The following is a 16,516-nucleotide window of genomic DNA, read 5'->3' on the forward strand; positions in this document are numbered from 1 at the left end:
CTTGGGGAAAATAGGAAGATGCATTCCCTTTGGGAGGACCCCGAGCCTTTTCAGAAAAAAGTTTAAATGTGGCGGCATTGTTGCAATGGGTAAAACTACTAGCAATGTAAAGGTTTTACAACTTATATAATGAGGCACTTCGCTCAGCCTGGATGCTAAGGTGAAGACCTCAAGAGGGGTGAGAAAAAATCTGGGACATCAAACTTGGTAGACTTAACCCCAGGAGATGCAAGAAAGCAAAATATGCTATACCAGTCTTTCTACTATGTTGCAACAACAATCCGGAAAGTCTTTTAAGGTAGAAATTCAAAGGCTGACCTAATACTGCACTTTATAAAAACTCTAACATCTCATTAATGTCTAACCTGCCTCCTCTCCTCCCTTGTAGTTGATATAGCGGACCCACCATCTCCTCATCCCTACTCCCCCATCTTACTGATCTACATCCCCTATATTTGTACAGTGCACCATTGCTGTCTAGGTAGGTAATTCTATAATTATCTTGTCACAAAGACCTGCTTCAGAGACAGAGGTCAAATGTCAGGCTAAGTCTTCTGACAAATTGCTACTAATATTTTTAACAAGGGGATTGGTGTTTACAAATTCCTCTAACTTTGCAGTCAGAGAAAGTAAAATAAAGTGAATTATGTGACACTCTTCCTGTGGTACAGTCATTTCTTTGATAGCACACAACAAAATGAGAATACCTGTAAATGAACTGTACACATTCAGCAGCTAGGAAAGCAAAAAAGTTAACACATTTGTAATTCTGAACTGTGATGGAAATAAAGATTTTAATAGGATCAACACAAATCAAGGCATTTCGTTTGGTGATGCCCAAATCGTAAATATTCACTGAAACCCAATTTCCACCCATTATAATTATAATAGTTTTATCAGTATGCCTTTGCATGTTTAGTGACCATTTCATTGGCAAACGTATGTGACAGAGCACGACCACATGCTGCTTTAGTTACATTAAAAAAAATAGCCCACCTCAGGTCCATTAAAGTTAGGTGGGTAACGAAATGTTGTTGTTATAAAAATTGGGCAGTGGTTCTAAAGAGTTTGGGAAGCACTGCTCTTAATCATTGTTTTTCAATTCAGCAGTGTACTAATTGAGTTAAAAGTAAATACAAAGACATCTCTGCGGCTACTGAGTAACAGTTGTAGACAGAATTGTGTTCTTATAGGACAATATAGGAAACTGTTCATGTCACAGAACCCCAAGCACTGTTCCACCATTTGACTTAAAATAGAGTTTACAGATTGCCAGTTTTGGAGAAAGTGAGCAGAGAAACTCTATGTTGTTCATTCAAAGCAACCATACCCAACTATTTTATTCCATATAATGTGGTCTGAGGCTGATTGTTCTATCACTTACTTTATCTAAAAGAGATTCCATGACTTGTTGGGGTCTATGTTAAAGGCCTGCTTTGTCATTTTATCCTGACGTAAATACTGGATGATTCAAGCTTCGTTCTAAGACAAGTGGGTGACATTGTTTTGTTAGAAAATACAGTTAACAAACATTGCTCGGCATATTGCCTATCACAAACCCTCTCTATGTCCATGAAGTAAAGTGGCAATATGTTACTGAATATTCTGCATAACTGTTCCTTGATGAAGTAGCAGCCGGCGACCAGAAAGAGTTGTGGGGTGGGAGGGAGATTTGGAGGTGGGGAACGGAGGCAGGTGGGGATCAGGGGAGTGGGGGGGGGGGAGAAATAAAAAATAAAACACTTACCTGCTCGCCGCATAGCACTCGTCCAGGCACAAGCTCTCAGAGTGCACTGAGGCCAATCCGGATGGCGCTTTCATGCTGTTGAAATCAGCGTTAGGATTGGCCTGAGCGCTGATGATTTGCACTCCCACACAGACTGGGAGCCTGTGCCTGCTCTCTATAACCCAGCTATGCAGCTGGGGTTGGAGAGAGCTTCCATGCGCATCTGGGTGTGGCCGGTCTGATACGGCCAGCCAAACCCACATGCGCAGTTAAGGCAGTGCCATACAGTCCCTCCAGCCTGGACCATCCTTGCCCTGCCCCCAAGCCTCGGCTCGTGAGAAAAATAAAACGATAATAAACAAAAGTTTATTATCATTTTATTTTTCATTTTTTTGACTGCTGGCAGGTGGGGCAATGCTTCTCTGCCATAGCAGAGGAGCTGCTGCTGCCTTGATGAAATCACTTTTGTATTGGGTCACTAGAATTCTGCAATTCGTGCTGTGTACGGTGAAATAATCTCTTCCATTGATATTCTATGCTTTCTACTGGTTGAAGTCCAGAGATGCCCACATTTATGTGCATTGTTCTGATTATTGGCATTATATTTGGAAACACAGACATTTGTTCCCATGTTTCTTGTCATGTCTGCATTAGCATGGAAAAATGCTAGGCTGTATGAGGGGATATTCGATGTACCCTTAACAGTGTGGTACCAGAATATCTTTGACAGAATATCGCTGACACAAATACCATATCCTAAGTATTTGTTATAAAAAAACTGCCCAATTGGAGCTAATAATAGAAAATAAACACCTAATGCAATGAAATATTTGAAAAAGATATTTATGTCAGACAACATTTCTTTAGACTATACTCCAAAATCCCAACTTTCCTTAAGTGAGCAGCAACTCATATCAAAACAAGATATTAATCAGGATTTTAGCAACGCCATTTATTTATTTAAAAATCTTTACAAAATTAAATTAAAGGCCCTTCATGGTCAAAAGTAGCACGAAGGTGCTCGGATGAGGCGCAGATTAGTGGTCCTTTTCAATACTTGTGACATTTATGTAGAAATAAAAAAACTAATACTTTAAAAATATATATAAATAAAAAAGCAGCCCCAGCCCATAAGGAGTGTTAACGTAACTGTGAAGACAAAGAAGGAGGCACTGGTTGTGTATAACAATGAAGTACATATGGAAATAGGGGAGGGGACGAAGAGAACTCCTATAATGGAGGAAGGATAATGAGATATGTTTTTTCTCATAAATATCACTTGATTACAAAGAATACCGCACATACTGCTATTACAGAAAATGTACAGTTAAATTATGCAAGTGCAACAAGTTTATGCTTACTAGCAGAAACAGAAAATTAGAGGAGGTCAGAAGAATAAATCAGATGCGAGAGTGGTACAGCAAGAGGCAGGACTGGGAAAAGGAGGGGAGTGAACTGAGAAAAGGAGACATTTCAGATTAGATTTGAATACACTGAGGCAAGTTGGCATCCTAAGATATGGGGGAGGGTTGTTCCAGAGAATGGGGTGAAAGAGAAGGTTTTGTTTTCTCTTTTCTGATTTTGAAATTTCTACAGTAATGTGGCTAGTGCTACATGCCATAAGTATACAAACGCCTACATACAGGTTCTCAGCTAGGTAGGCTTGTTTGAAGGTATGCACAGCTTTGTGAATAAAGTCGAGGGATTTAAGTTTCAAACAAGATGCGACAGGAATCCAGTGAGGATTCTAGAGGGTGGGGGGGAAGAGTGATCAAAATTACACTCACTGGTAAAGAAAATGAGCAGGTACTTGGATGGCAGTCTTGAGAGAGAGGTAAGAGCAGTACTTAATTTGAGGTGGTGGTCGACGGTGAGAGCCACGGGTACTCATTTTTGGGGACCAACACTTCTTTTTCTGCATCAGACATTTCCTGAGAGAGGGAAAACACACAAGCGAGAAAGAAGGAGGAAGAGAAAGACAGAAAAAAACAGGACAGGCAAAAGTGAAATAAAGGGGCAGGCAGTGTCTGGCAGTAGATTACAGATGTCTAGGGAAATTCAGGACTACGCAGCTTTGAATTCGGCGTGATGACATTTAATAGCACTGGCTGGGCTTCTTAGCAACGCATAGGGAACCCGCACCAATTATTCTACAAATTAAGCACTGGAAGAGAGGCATGAGATGCCGGTTAGGTAGGCATTACACCTATATTGATATGGAAGAGAACAAAGGCTTGTACTGTAGCTTTTAACATTGCAGAGGGTTCTATTGCAAAAGGTACCCTTGTAATTGATGTTTTAGGTAAATTCTACATTGGCAATGGAAGTCCATTCAAAGAACAATATTGGGCGTCAGTGTGTACAGCCACTTCTGTGCCGTTCCGCAGATTCCTGCCTACTGGAATGTGCACCAGAAAGAGATAGAGAGTGATCTATAGCAGAAGAAGCATGTATGTCCTGTGGGATGGTACCACACTCAGATTTGTAATGGCGAAAAATGTAAAACTCCTCTGTGTGCACTAGAAGCTTTATATGCTTGCTGGCCAAATGGATCTCCAATGAAAAGAAAAAGAAGTGGGAGGAACTTATCAAATTTCTATTTCTTCCGACTTAAACTACAGCGATTGCTTAAAGCCAGTATGGAAAGAGTCATTTCTGATACAATGACACTCAAAAATACAAAAAAACACAAGCATTGTAAATGTCAGTAGGTCTGGCATATGAATGGAAGTGCCTTTCGTGTCACTGATAGGTTCAGGCACTCGATAAGTTATCATACCTGGACTCTACCATCCATCTTTACACTCTTGCATCCATTAATCAATCCAGTAACTCATTCTTGCATTCCCCTTCTAGCACAACCAGGATTAAAAAAAAAGACAAATACAACAACATATGCAAGATAAATTAAAAGAATACAAGTAGAAAAAAGAAAACATGTTGCCACACAGCGGGAATATGCTTGCAATCAAAGACTGCACTTAGCAGTCGATGTTCGACTCACAGTGGAATTGTACAGTGCCTATTGTAGTTTATTGTAGGATAAATAATAAAAGCAAATCAATGACGTACGAAATTCATAATTTATGCACGGTATATGATAGCTGAATCTAGAAAACTGTACATAACCGGACGGATACGTGTTTTAATCACAGTGGAAGCAGGTTAGCATTTTATCTATGATATTGTATGCGCTGTCTGTTACACATGCTCACACCTCTGCACAACATCAAAACAAATTAAAATATCCGCACACTACTGGGAAATTGGAAAAACCTGAAAGAGCCATCCCATTGTAAATTTTTGTGGGAGGAGGAAGGGGATGGTGGTGATGATGATGGGTGAGGAGCTATGTCCAAGCAGAACAGTGAAAACCAGACGTTTGCACGTTTATGGCTGTATTAGCTTTTCTGACATGAACATTTCCTATTTCTTTCGTGCAACACAAACCACGGTTAATGTTTTTAAGCAAGCATTTTTGAGATTAGAAACATTATTTCAACATAAATTTAACTTAATACAAAGTACACTTTTGAGCTTAATTCGGTCTGGTTTTCGTGTGCACATAACAAAAGGAGGAATAAAAGTCACACGGGAACACCTTTTATTTAAAGGAGTATACACAATAGGTGTTACACTTTATTTATGAAAAATAGGACTATTCAGCTCTTTTTGAATAACGGAATAACTGTTTAATACGTGGCCAAATGCTAAATGTATTATAGTGTGCAATACTTGTTCCAAACACAAGATCCAGTCTTTTATTAAAGGCTCTGATCAACTGGCACACTAAGGTAGGAACATAGACCTGTACTATGTAAAATAGACCCAATTATCTTGTCTTGACACCTTTGCTAAAAGTTGAGAAGCAAGAGTCAATAGTCTTCGCATGGAAACTCAAAACGTCTGGTCTGACTGCTGTACATACGTTGTTCTTACAAACAATGCAGTAGTTATCAGCAAGTTTAGCTTTTTCTGTACCTGCTCATATGTCTTCCTCAATTCTCCATTCAAATCCATCATTGAAGTCTTCAACCTAAACAGTTTGCAACTTCTGATGATACTTACGCTTTCAAGCAACAGGATATACACCTTTCAATGCTAAAGTCATACCTCTACAATTCTAAACCCTGGCTTACTCATCTATTTATGGCTATGTCACCCCATCAACTTGCTTAACTACCTCCCTCTATCCAAGACTCTACTCCTAACCCCTGCACCACCTCACTAACACAAGCACCACATTTTGCCTCATCCAGGTTTCAAAGATTAGCTTTTTTGCCATTTCATTACAATACCTGTCCTTGAAAAAAAGTTAATCTGTCTCCATAAGTATCTTTAAACTTGTTCTAGAACCTACATGTTCCAAATGGAACTTTTTGTCAACACCTGCCCTTTCTTTGGAACTGTACGCTGTGCTCATAAAGCCACTCCTTCACTTTTGCACTTAACATATTGTACGGATTGGCCTTTCCCCAGTGCTTAACTTGGACCAGTGGTTTCCGGTGCTCAGCACCAGCACTTAATTCTCAACATCGGCGCATGAGCACCAGCTAAGGACACATTCATTTTTGGTGGGCACAGGGAGATTAAGTGATTCGCCCAGAATCACAGGATGTTGAGCCAACGCCGAGACTTGAACCTGGGTCCCCAGCTCTGAGGTGGGCATCTCTGGCCATTAGGCCACAACCCCTCCCCACTTGTATGGTTTGTTGGTTTTGTGTTAGGCAGCGCCAACAGGAGAAATGGGCTGGTGAAGCTGCCTCCTGACAAGAGCCCCAGCACTTCTTTTTTTCTTTTTTTACAAATTAACCACTGCATCTTCCTCACCTGTCCTCCACACAATCTAGTTATTGCAATGATGCTACCAAGTCCTTTTATCTACCGTTTTATGGAATGCATAAACTGCATATACATAAAAATGCATATACCAATTTAATACATACAAACCAAAAACAAACCAGGAGCTATTGTTTAACTACCTACTTGGCTTGCACTAGCACAATACTTTCTTCCTACTGCACGTCTAAAGCAGGGGTGGTACACTTACCTATTTAAAGCCACTGTATCATTTAGCTCTAACTGCAGTTGCGTTTATATAGAGTAGGGCTTGGACTCCATTTGATGGATTTTATTTCACCTGGAAGTCCATGCTCTGTTTTTTGGGTTGTCTGCACAAGCTGCCAGCTGAAATCATTTTGAAACAGAATGTAAGGCCTGGTATAGAATTAATGTTCACAAATGTAATCCTCAGCCATAAGCAAGCTAAAATCCTACAATGATTACTACTGTCTTGGTTCCATGTGAGATAAGAGAGGAGTCACTTGTGAAGACTGCAGTTCTAGAAGGTGTCATTAAGGAGGCTTAGAAGAACTCTTAGAAAGTGGCCAAAGAGGCACAAAAGAGAATATCATGGTGTAAATTGGAACTAGGGATTGGGTATTTGATAAATAAGACCACCACAGGCCTGGGGTTTTGCACCTGAGAAATAAAATAGATAAAGGTAGATCACGGGCAGAGAGCAAGTTTGTTCAGCCATCATCAAATTCTTGTATATTTGGGGGTCGAATACCATGTCGTTAGGAAAGCATTCTGACCGATTCGGTTTCGAAATGCTTTCCAAACGACTCGGATCGGGGGAGTCCGACCGAGCGATTTTGATGCATCCGGATACGATTCAGGTCAGACTCCCATTGACTTCAACGGGAGCCTGTATTCCGAACAACAATTGGAACAAGCATTTGCAATGCAATAGGTCTCGCATTATTAAAGTTTGAGCTATTGGCATTGCTAAATAATACAACACCAATAGCTCAAACTTTAATAATGCGAGACAAGGGCTAGTGCAGCTATCAATTGCTTCAACAAAAACTTTCTTCCATCATCAAGACCACCAGCCACATAAAGGAGGGGTGCTTTATCATTTGCATGTCATTAGATAATTTGCGGTGAAAATAATAACATTAGCACAAAATGAGTTTTTAAAAAGTGTTTTAAAGAGGCACTTTATAATCAATTATTGTTATGCATTTAAAATTGGTACTCATTTTAAGGACTATGGAAGGATGAAAGGCTGGGCTTCTGACAAGTAGATCACACACTTCTCTGCAGCAAAACCTTAATTAAACTGAGATATCTATCTAGATGATACCCCGATGTCCCTTCAGAATCAAGGTCGTAGGTGGACTGTCATGTTGGAGGTCAAAGGATAAGGCAAGAAGACTCACAGTATAACTTGGAGGGTGCGAACTGGAGTCTGAGGAATATGAAAACCCATGCATCTCATGGTCAGGCAAGATAAGTAAGGAAAAAGGAAACTCCTACCCTACTCTACTTTTACCAGGCGTTGACAGCTTCCATTCTAAGCAGCGTTATAAACTGTATACAGGAGGAGGCAGAGGCGCAACTAGAGCCAAATTTCGGGGGGGGGGCTAAGAAAAGATTTCGGGGGGGGGGGCTGAATCTTTAAGCAATAGGCAGAGTGGAGCTGATTTCGGGGGGGAGGGGGCTGAATCTTTAAGCAGAGTGGAGCTGCAGGGTCTCTTAGAAGGGGTGAAACACCAGCGAGGCCTCGCTAACATACAAATGGTCTTTTAAAGACCTGTGAAGTGCTCGGGTGCGGCTGTGTTTGTGCCCGGGAAGCTGTCTCTTCCCGGGCTGCCACACACGACGGGGGGGGGGGGGGGTGCTGAAGCCCTTTGAGTCCAAAGGGTGTTGCGCGCCTGGGAGGAGGCAAAAACACGTAGATGCTACTGAAGACAAAAGGAGGGATGACTTGCGCTGTGGCAGAGGGTTCCTAAAAGCACCCACCCTAGTCCAGACATTCAAACTCCGCCTCAGAGACCTCACCATTTTTTCCTAAGACTGACTCTCCGCACGGAGTGACCCTTCTGGAGGGTCACCGCTCCCGCACACCCTTTGTTCTTGCACCCAGACTGTTTATGCCTTTGTATAATCTCGGCCACATGTTAGAGGGACCGCTTCACTTTCATGTAATCACTCCCCTTGTCCCAATCTTCAATGCTTGCCTCACCCACCATCTGCAACATCTCTACCTTCTTCAGCTGACCCTCAATGAACATGTTTGCTTGGCTGGGCACCGGGCTCCTCTCCTCGCAGCCTTACATGGAACCCTCCATCGCTGTGGACTGAACCTACCTCCAATCCATCCACCTCATACGAGGGCTACTTTATGTCTTCATCAACGAGCCCAAACACTGGTCAGAGGGGCGCACTCCTGGGGAAGCTTCTGACTACTTCAGGCCCTGGGGTGGGCTTGTATACATACGGTCTTGTTCACCCTTTGATGCACAAAAGTGCAGATAATGAATCTTTTTTGTTTGGTAGGTGCATCATTTCTTCACGGAGTTTGCCCTGCATGTTTTTTTCTGTCGGTTTTTTCCAAATGCGTGCACTGAGTCTGGTGTATTCTTCCCTTTCGGGCGTCTGCTGAGTCATATGGTCCCAGAATAATACTTCGGTAATATAGCACATTTCTCTCACAACTCCAACACCGGAGTTGAAAACTGTGCACAATCTCGCGTCAAGGCACTGTTCATCGCCCCAGGGTATTTCCAGAGGATGAAAGCATACCAGAGATTCATGCTTCTCCCTACACTTTCAGAAACCTCACAACTGCTTTTAGGTACACGCACCCCATCCCAAAGCAAGGCTGGCAGTTCACGCAGAAGAGCGGCCTAGCTCTGCTGCTCCAGAAAACCAGCCGCAAGTAACTCACTCTGTGGATGCCTCTCTGATCAAACATAACATCTCACAAGAGTAGTAACATTAGACAGAGAAAAACACTTCGGGATGGAGACAGTGAAATCCTAACACCACTTCTGAATAAAAGAAGAAAAGTAAACGTTCACAAGAGCAGCTTCTGATTCCCTCCGCCCTGGGGCCATGGAGGTGTACGGAAAAACCTCACCAGGTGTTTTACATCACCTACAGGAGTACCGCTAAACTACACCAGACAACCCGCACTCTGTGCAATGGAAGAGCAACCTTCAATATAAAAGTTGCCAATAAAACAAAAGCAGCAGAACTTGCAAAGGGGTCCAGGTTTCTCCCTCTACTAATTCTGTTCCAGTTAGTTAATTTAATATTCAGCTCTTAAAAGAGAGATTTTGGTTGAATATAGCTTATAAAAGTAAGCTTTTGTGTTGAATATTTCGGCGCCGCAGTCGTAGAACAAACGCACCTTTCATTACTAAGGTAAGTGCTGCTTCTGCAAAACTATTTCCACTGGAAGGAGCCCTTGCACGGCTTTTTTAACTGGGTAATGTGGTTGATTCAGTCTACGAGTTGTCGGAGTGGAAGGTTGTGCGTGCTGGGTCGACTGAGTGTTTGTTTTCCAGTGACAATTCACGTATCCAGCTATTCCTGTCAAACAGAAATAATTCAGCAGAAAAATTCTGATTGTTTCCCTTCAATATTGTTGAAATCGGAAAATGACCTTTAATCTGGCTTCTGTGCTTGGCCCATGTACAGTAGAATGCGAGAGAGAAATGTGCACCAAATTAGGTCAAGGAAAAACTGAACAAGCAAAAGAGAAAGCAGCTCCATATCCGGGCCAGGGAGGAGACCTGCGAGGGAGAGGGCTGCCCGCGCATGCTCGGTACCTGTAACTTTCGCGTGTTCTGCGGCTCGTGCCCAGTGGCGGCATGTGCGGACTTCAAAACCGCCGGACTTTAATGAGTGCTGCGCGGCTCGTGCGTCGCAGGGAGGTGATCGCCAAAGTGCCCAAGGCAAAAAAAAAAAAACCACAGTACAGGATGTCCGGCGAAGGGCCACCCCGCCTTCGTGAATGGTGCATGGTGCGGCCAAAGCAGGATTTCAGGCGGGGCTCCTGTGAGCAAAACGGAGCCCCGCGTGTTGCTGCAGTGACCGGCAGGAACAGCAGAGGAGCAGCGCAGAGTCCCAACAAGAGCCGGTAAGTGCTTGGAGCGCGCGTGCGCATTTAAAAAAAAAATGAAATTGCATGAGGCTGCTCAGGACGGAAGAGGACAGGAGATGTGCACACCGCGTGGCTGTACGTGCGCGTACACCAACTCAAATCCGCCAAAGCCTGCGCGTGCCCATCTCCTGTCCCACTTCCGAGGCAAGTCAGCAACAATAGATCTCGCTGGCGAGACCTAAAAAAGGGGTTGCTGGGGAAAAGCATGCACCCTGTGACGTGCACCCCATGGTGCCTGCCACACTGTGCATGCATGGGTAGGGGGACTCATAGGTACACCCACGGGCCCGATTCAGCCCCGGGTGAAGGGGGTCTGCTACGGGACCCCAAAGTCAGATTCCCACAGCCAATTCGTTTCGGAACAACCGATTCTGAAAGGCTGTCCGAATCTGTCATACTAATCGCTTGGCTGGAAACACGCTCCGTAGACTGCTACGATTCGGCTCCGACCCGACTCGGTTACTCCCAATGCCTTTCGGAACAGAGTCGACCACTTCTCAGCCATCGTAATCGCTCGTTGGGAAACGTGTCCTAGTAGGTTGGAAAAGCGGTTTCTGAATCGGATTCAGACGAATCAAATGTTGCGCGGAGCCTTTCCTTACTACATCGTAATCGACCCCTTCGGAGCTACTGGTAAAGTTAGATGTTCTTTACATCTTGGACTTAACGTTTCTGATACTAGAGCAGTGGGACTCTACTCTGCCACCGACAGGCAGGAATATATCAAATGACTGGGAAACACAACTTTTGGCAAAGAAAATGTTTGATATCTATCATGTTCTGGGAAATTCAAAACCTCAGGAAACCAGAAAGGTATTTGATACTTTACCTGCTAACGGGCAGATTTCAAAAGATGACATGCATGAAAGAACAAGTTACTTCCCTTCGGTAATGCTTTTTCTGGTGGATACAGTACCTGCCTGTGGATTCTTTACCTTTTGGATTCCTCAAGTTTTGAATTAACCCTGCACCAGCATTCCACAGAAATTATTTTCTAAGCTCTCCCACGTCGACGAGAACGTCACAATAGCATGGCTCCATTTGTGACTCCGTATGATTTCACCAGAGCCATAAGAAGACCTCGTCGGCATGCTGACGTCAGTTCCACCCATTCTTTCCGTGTCCTCGAAGCGAACGGGCGGACCGACAACCTAACACAAATATACACAGTATACAAAATATATACACAAATATATATATATATAATATATATATATATATATATATATATACATATACATACATGCATAGGTAAAAAGAAAAAGACAAAAACCAAAGCATTTCCTAACAACAAACTGTATAGCATATAAATGACATATGAAAAATAATTTCAAACAGTCAGAAGTTTTTCGTTATAAGCTGGTAACTTGTTCTTCTAATGGATACATCTGCCTGTGGATTCCTCACCTTTTGATTTGAATCCCCAAGCAGTTCATCTCCCGGAGGAGGGTGTCCACCTGCCAATACCAAAAAATCTTACAGCACAGAGTGTACAAAAAGGCCGTCCCTCCTAACCTCCGAATCCAAGCAGTAATGCTTTGTAAAGGTATGGAGGGAGGCCCAGGTTGCTGCCTTGCAGATATCCACAACAGGAAGATCTCTAGCCAAATCAGAAAAAGATGACTTGGCTCTGGTGGAATAAGCTCTAATACCTTCATACGGCTCCTTCTTGGCCAAGGCGTAGCAGATCTTGATGCACAAGATGGTCCACGTAGAGAGTGTGCGTTTGTTGACAGCTTTGCCCTTCATCCTTCCGATATAGCCCACAAACAGCTGTTCATCCAGTCTTCAGTCCCTGGTTTTGTCCAGGTAAAAGCTGACAGCCCTCCCAGGATCCAGGCGGTGAAGTCTCTCCTCCTTCTTGGAAGGGTGAGGGGAGGATAGAAAGTAGGTAAGGTAATAGACTACCCTAGATGGAAAGGAGGGATCACCTTAGGCAGGAAACCAGCCCTGGTACTGAGAACCAACTTTTCTGCATGAATGGTTAAAAACTGAGGTTTAGAACTAAGAGCCTGAAGCTCACTTACCCTCCTGGCTGAGGTAATAGCGATTGGAAAAACCGTCTTGAAAGTAAGAAGCCTCAAAGGGCAACTATGAAGCGGCTCAAATTGAGACCCCATCAGGAAAGTAAGTTCTAAATTCAAATCCCACTGAGGCAAAATGAAGGTAGTGGAAGGATACCTATTGGTGAGGCACTTAATGAACCTCATACTAATGAGGGACTTAAATAAAAACGGCTGGTCCGGCAAACATAGAAAAGCCGGCAAGGCCGACAAGTAACTCTTTACCATAGCCACAGCACAACCTTGCTGAGCCAAGGAAAATGAAAAGCCAAGTACATCAGATAAATGGGCCGTCAAAGGATTAATGGACCTCTCTCCACACCATTTCACAAACTTGGACCACCTAGAGGAATAAATAGATTTGGTGGAGTGTCTCCTGGATGATAAAATAACATCCACCACATCTGGTGGCAGAGAGAAAGAACTCAGGTTGCCCCGTTCAATCTTCAGGCATGAAGGTGCAAGCTTTGGAGGTGGGCGTGTAGAACCTGCCCCTGCGAGAGGAGGTCTGCCCTGAGAGGGAGACGGAGCAAGTGTACGAAGAGAGGGGAATTAGATCTGTGTACCACACCCTTCTTGGCCAATCCGGAGTGACCAAAATGACTTGGGCCCGGTCTTGGCGAATCTTCCTCGGAACTCGAGGAATCAAGGGTATGGAAGGATACGCGTAAAGGAGTTGCGAGCATCAATTCAATTGAAACGCGTCCCCCAACTCTCCCTGCATCGGATACTGAAGACTGCAGAACAACGAGCAGTGAGTGTTCTCCTGAGTGGCAAAAAGGTCCAACCAAGGAAACCCCCACATCCAAAAGATGTGATGGACCACCTCCGGATGAAACCGTCACTCATGATAGGCCGAGTATTGCCAACTGAGATTGTCCGCACGCACATTTAGCACCCCGGCTAGATGATTTGCAAACACACAAATCTGATGGCCCTGAGCCCAGCACCAGTCGTAGAACCTTTCTGCAGAGGCGATACGACCCTACCCCTCCCTGTTTGTTTATGTACCACATCGCGGTAGTGTTGTCCGTTAGGACTTGAATCAACTTACCGTAAAGGGAAGGAGTTAAGGCCTTGAGAGCCAAACGTATTACGCGCAATTCCAGAAGGTTGATGTGAAGCAATCTTTCCTCCGGAGACCAAAGACCCTTGATCTCCAGATCCCCCAGATGAGCACTCCACCCTAGAGTGGAGGCATCAGTGATTACTGTGGCCACCGGTGAAGGAGGATGAAAAGGCTTTCCTTGAGACAGGTTGCCCGGCACAATTCACCAAGACAGCTCCACTGCAGTGTCTCTGGAGATTCTGACCTTCTCTCCGAGATCTCCATTGTGCTGATACCAGTGCCAGCAGAGGCACCACTGGAGTGCCATCACGTGTCAGCGTGCATGGTTGACCAACAGTATGCAGAAAGCGAGCAGGCGTAGAACATTCAGGACTGGAACAACCGCTCCATCGTGAAACAAAGGAATCATCTCCTGGATGTCCGGAACCCTCTGCGGAGGCGGGAAAGCTCAACACACAGTAGTCTCCAGTACTGCCCCTATGAACAGGCTGCGCTGAGAGGGCATATGGTGATATTTGGGTACATTTATCGAGAAATACAAGTTGAACAACAGTTGCCCTGTTACTTACAAGTGACGCAGCACCATCTCTGGTGATCTTGCTTTGAGCAGCCAGTTGTCCAGATAGGGGAAAACCGGAATCTCTGACCTTCTGAGATGTTCTTCCACCACCGTCATCACCATTGTGAAGACCTGTGGTGCCAAAGTGAGACAGAATGGGTGGACCACAAACTGATAGTGTTGAGACCCTACCGTAAACCGGATATACTTCCGATGTGACTTCAGAATAGGGATGCGGAAATACGCATCCTGCAAGTCGATCAACACCATCTAGTCTTCTTGCTGCAGCACCTGAAGAACCGGAGCTAGGGTCAACAACTTGAACTTTTCCTGCCTGAGGTAAAAATTCAAAACCCTGAGGTCCAGGATCGGGGTCAACCGGACATCCTTCTTGGGGATCAGGAAATAACGTGAGTAGCATCCCAGACACCTTTCCTGCTCTGGAATCACCTCTATGGCACCTTTCTGCAGCAAGGCAAGAATCTCCTGCTGCAAGAGCAGCAAATGGTCCGCTTAACACCAGCCCTGGCAAGGAGGGTAAGGCGGTGAAAACTCTTGAAAAGGTACGGCGTACCCATTTTTTACAAGTTTCAAAACCAAACGGGGGATCTAGGGCTGCTTTCCCATGGTACCGGTGGTGGGGACAGGGGAGGAGGAGTAGGAGGAGGAAGACTGTTGTTGAGAGGCTCCCTGCAGACGGCCTCTACCTTCTCCTCAGTACGACCTGTACAGAGTGTTCTGCTGCTGCTGTGGCTGATGACGGTCTCGAAAGGAAGCTGCCTTCCCAAAGCCTTGATACCTTTTATATCCATAGCCCCTGGGCTGGGACTGCAGGCCCAAGGATCTTGCAGTAGCCCTACTGTCCTTGAAGCGCTGCAGTGCAGAATCTGCCTTTGTTCCCAACAATCTAGATCCATCGAAGGGTAGATCGAGCAAAGTAGCCTGTAAATCTGGTGAGAAACCTAGAGACCTAAGCCAGGCATGCCTCCTGGTAGCCACTGAGGAGCCCATCATCCTTCCAACCGAGTCCGCAGTGTCCAAACCCGACTGAATGACCTGACGGGCTGCTGCTTGTGTGTCCGATATCGCTTCCAAAAAATGAACACGGTCATCTTCAGGTACTGTAGGAGCTACTTGCTCGACAGAGTCCATCAGTGCATGAATGTACCTTCCTAGCAAACAGGTGGCATTTGTTGACTTCAGAGCCATACTTGCAGAGGAGAACACCTTTTTGGAAGACTGCTCAAGCTTTTCCGAGTCTCTGACCCCCGGGGGTGGGGGAAGGATCCAGTCGACTGCTTGGAACAAGAAGCCTGAACCACAAAGCTTTCTGGCGAAGGATGGGCAGAAAGGAAAGCTGGATCACCAGGATCAGGCTTATACCGTCTTGCCACTGACCTAGATACTGCAAGGGCAGACAAGGGCTTCTGCCACACCTCCATAATCGGCTCCGTTAACTCCTATTGAAAGGCAGCAGAGGTTCAACAGAAGAGGAAGGAGAATGCAACACTTCAGTCAAGATATTCGACTTCTCCTCAGCCGAGGGCAACGGAAGGTCCAATAGGTCAGCGGCCTTCCTGATGACTGAGTGAAAAGGGGCAACGTCCTGTGAAGGCAAGGCCTTCGGAGAAGAAAGCTCCCACTCCCAGGAAGTATCTAGGTCACCAGCCTCCCGCAGGCCCTCGAAGTTGTCCACGGAGTCGAGGATCTCCCCTTCCTCATGTTCTTGCTGGTACTCCTCTTCCTCCAGCAGTCTTTGCACATCTCTCCTGGAAAACTGCTTCGGGATCGGCGGCGCCGGTCCAGCCGCAGCGCCAGTGACAACGGCACCCGCATCAGAGGAGGACCTTCCGATGTGGGCAATGGCGCCGCCCGAATTCGGGAAGACGTCGGCCCAACATCAGATTGGGCCGGAGACTGGGGTATCAGAGTCAAAACCCTTGGTGCCGGAAACTGCCATGATGGAGCCATGGGCATGAAAGGCACAAAAGGTGCCTGGGCATACTGTTGGGGGATGCCCAAATTCAAGGCAAGCAGACCCACGGGGCCAGACGGAGTACCGGTATGGTAAGATGCCTTGGCAAATATGCCAAACATCGCATTTAGGAAATGCGACGGATCCACTCGTGGTCCTGGAAAA

The 16,516-nt window shown here is 45.1% G+C and overlaps 1 protein-coding gene across 1 annotated transcript in view; it reads right to left on the reverse strand.

The window, feature by feature from the left end:
- Positions 1-16,516, reverse strand: part of DPCD (deleted in primary ciliary dyskinesia homolog (mouse)) — a 125,164-nt gene that overhangs the window by 37,693 nt on the left and 70,955 nt on the right. The gene's annotated exons all lie outside the window — the stretch shown is intronic.

The sequence above is a fragment of the Triturus cristatus genome, chromosome 1_2 (assembly GCF_964204655.1).
Source record: "Triturus cristatus chromosome 1_2, aTriCri1.1, whole genome shotgun sequence".
Lineage (NCBI taxonomy): Eukaryota > Metazoa > Chordata > Amphibia > Caudata > Salamandridae > Triturus > Triturus cristatus.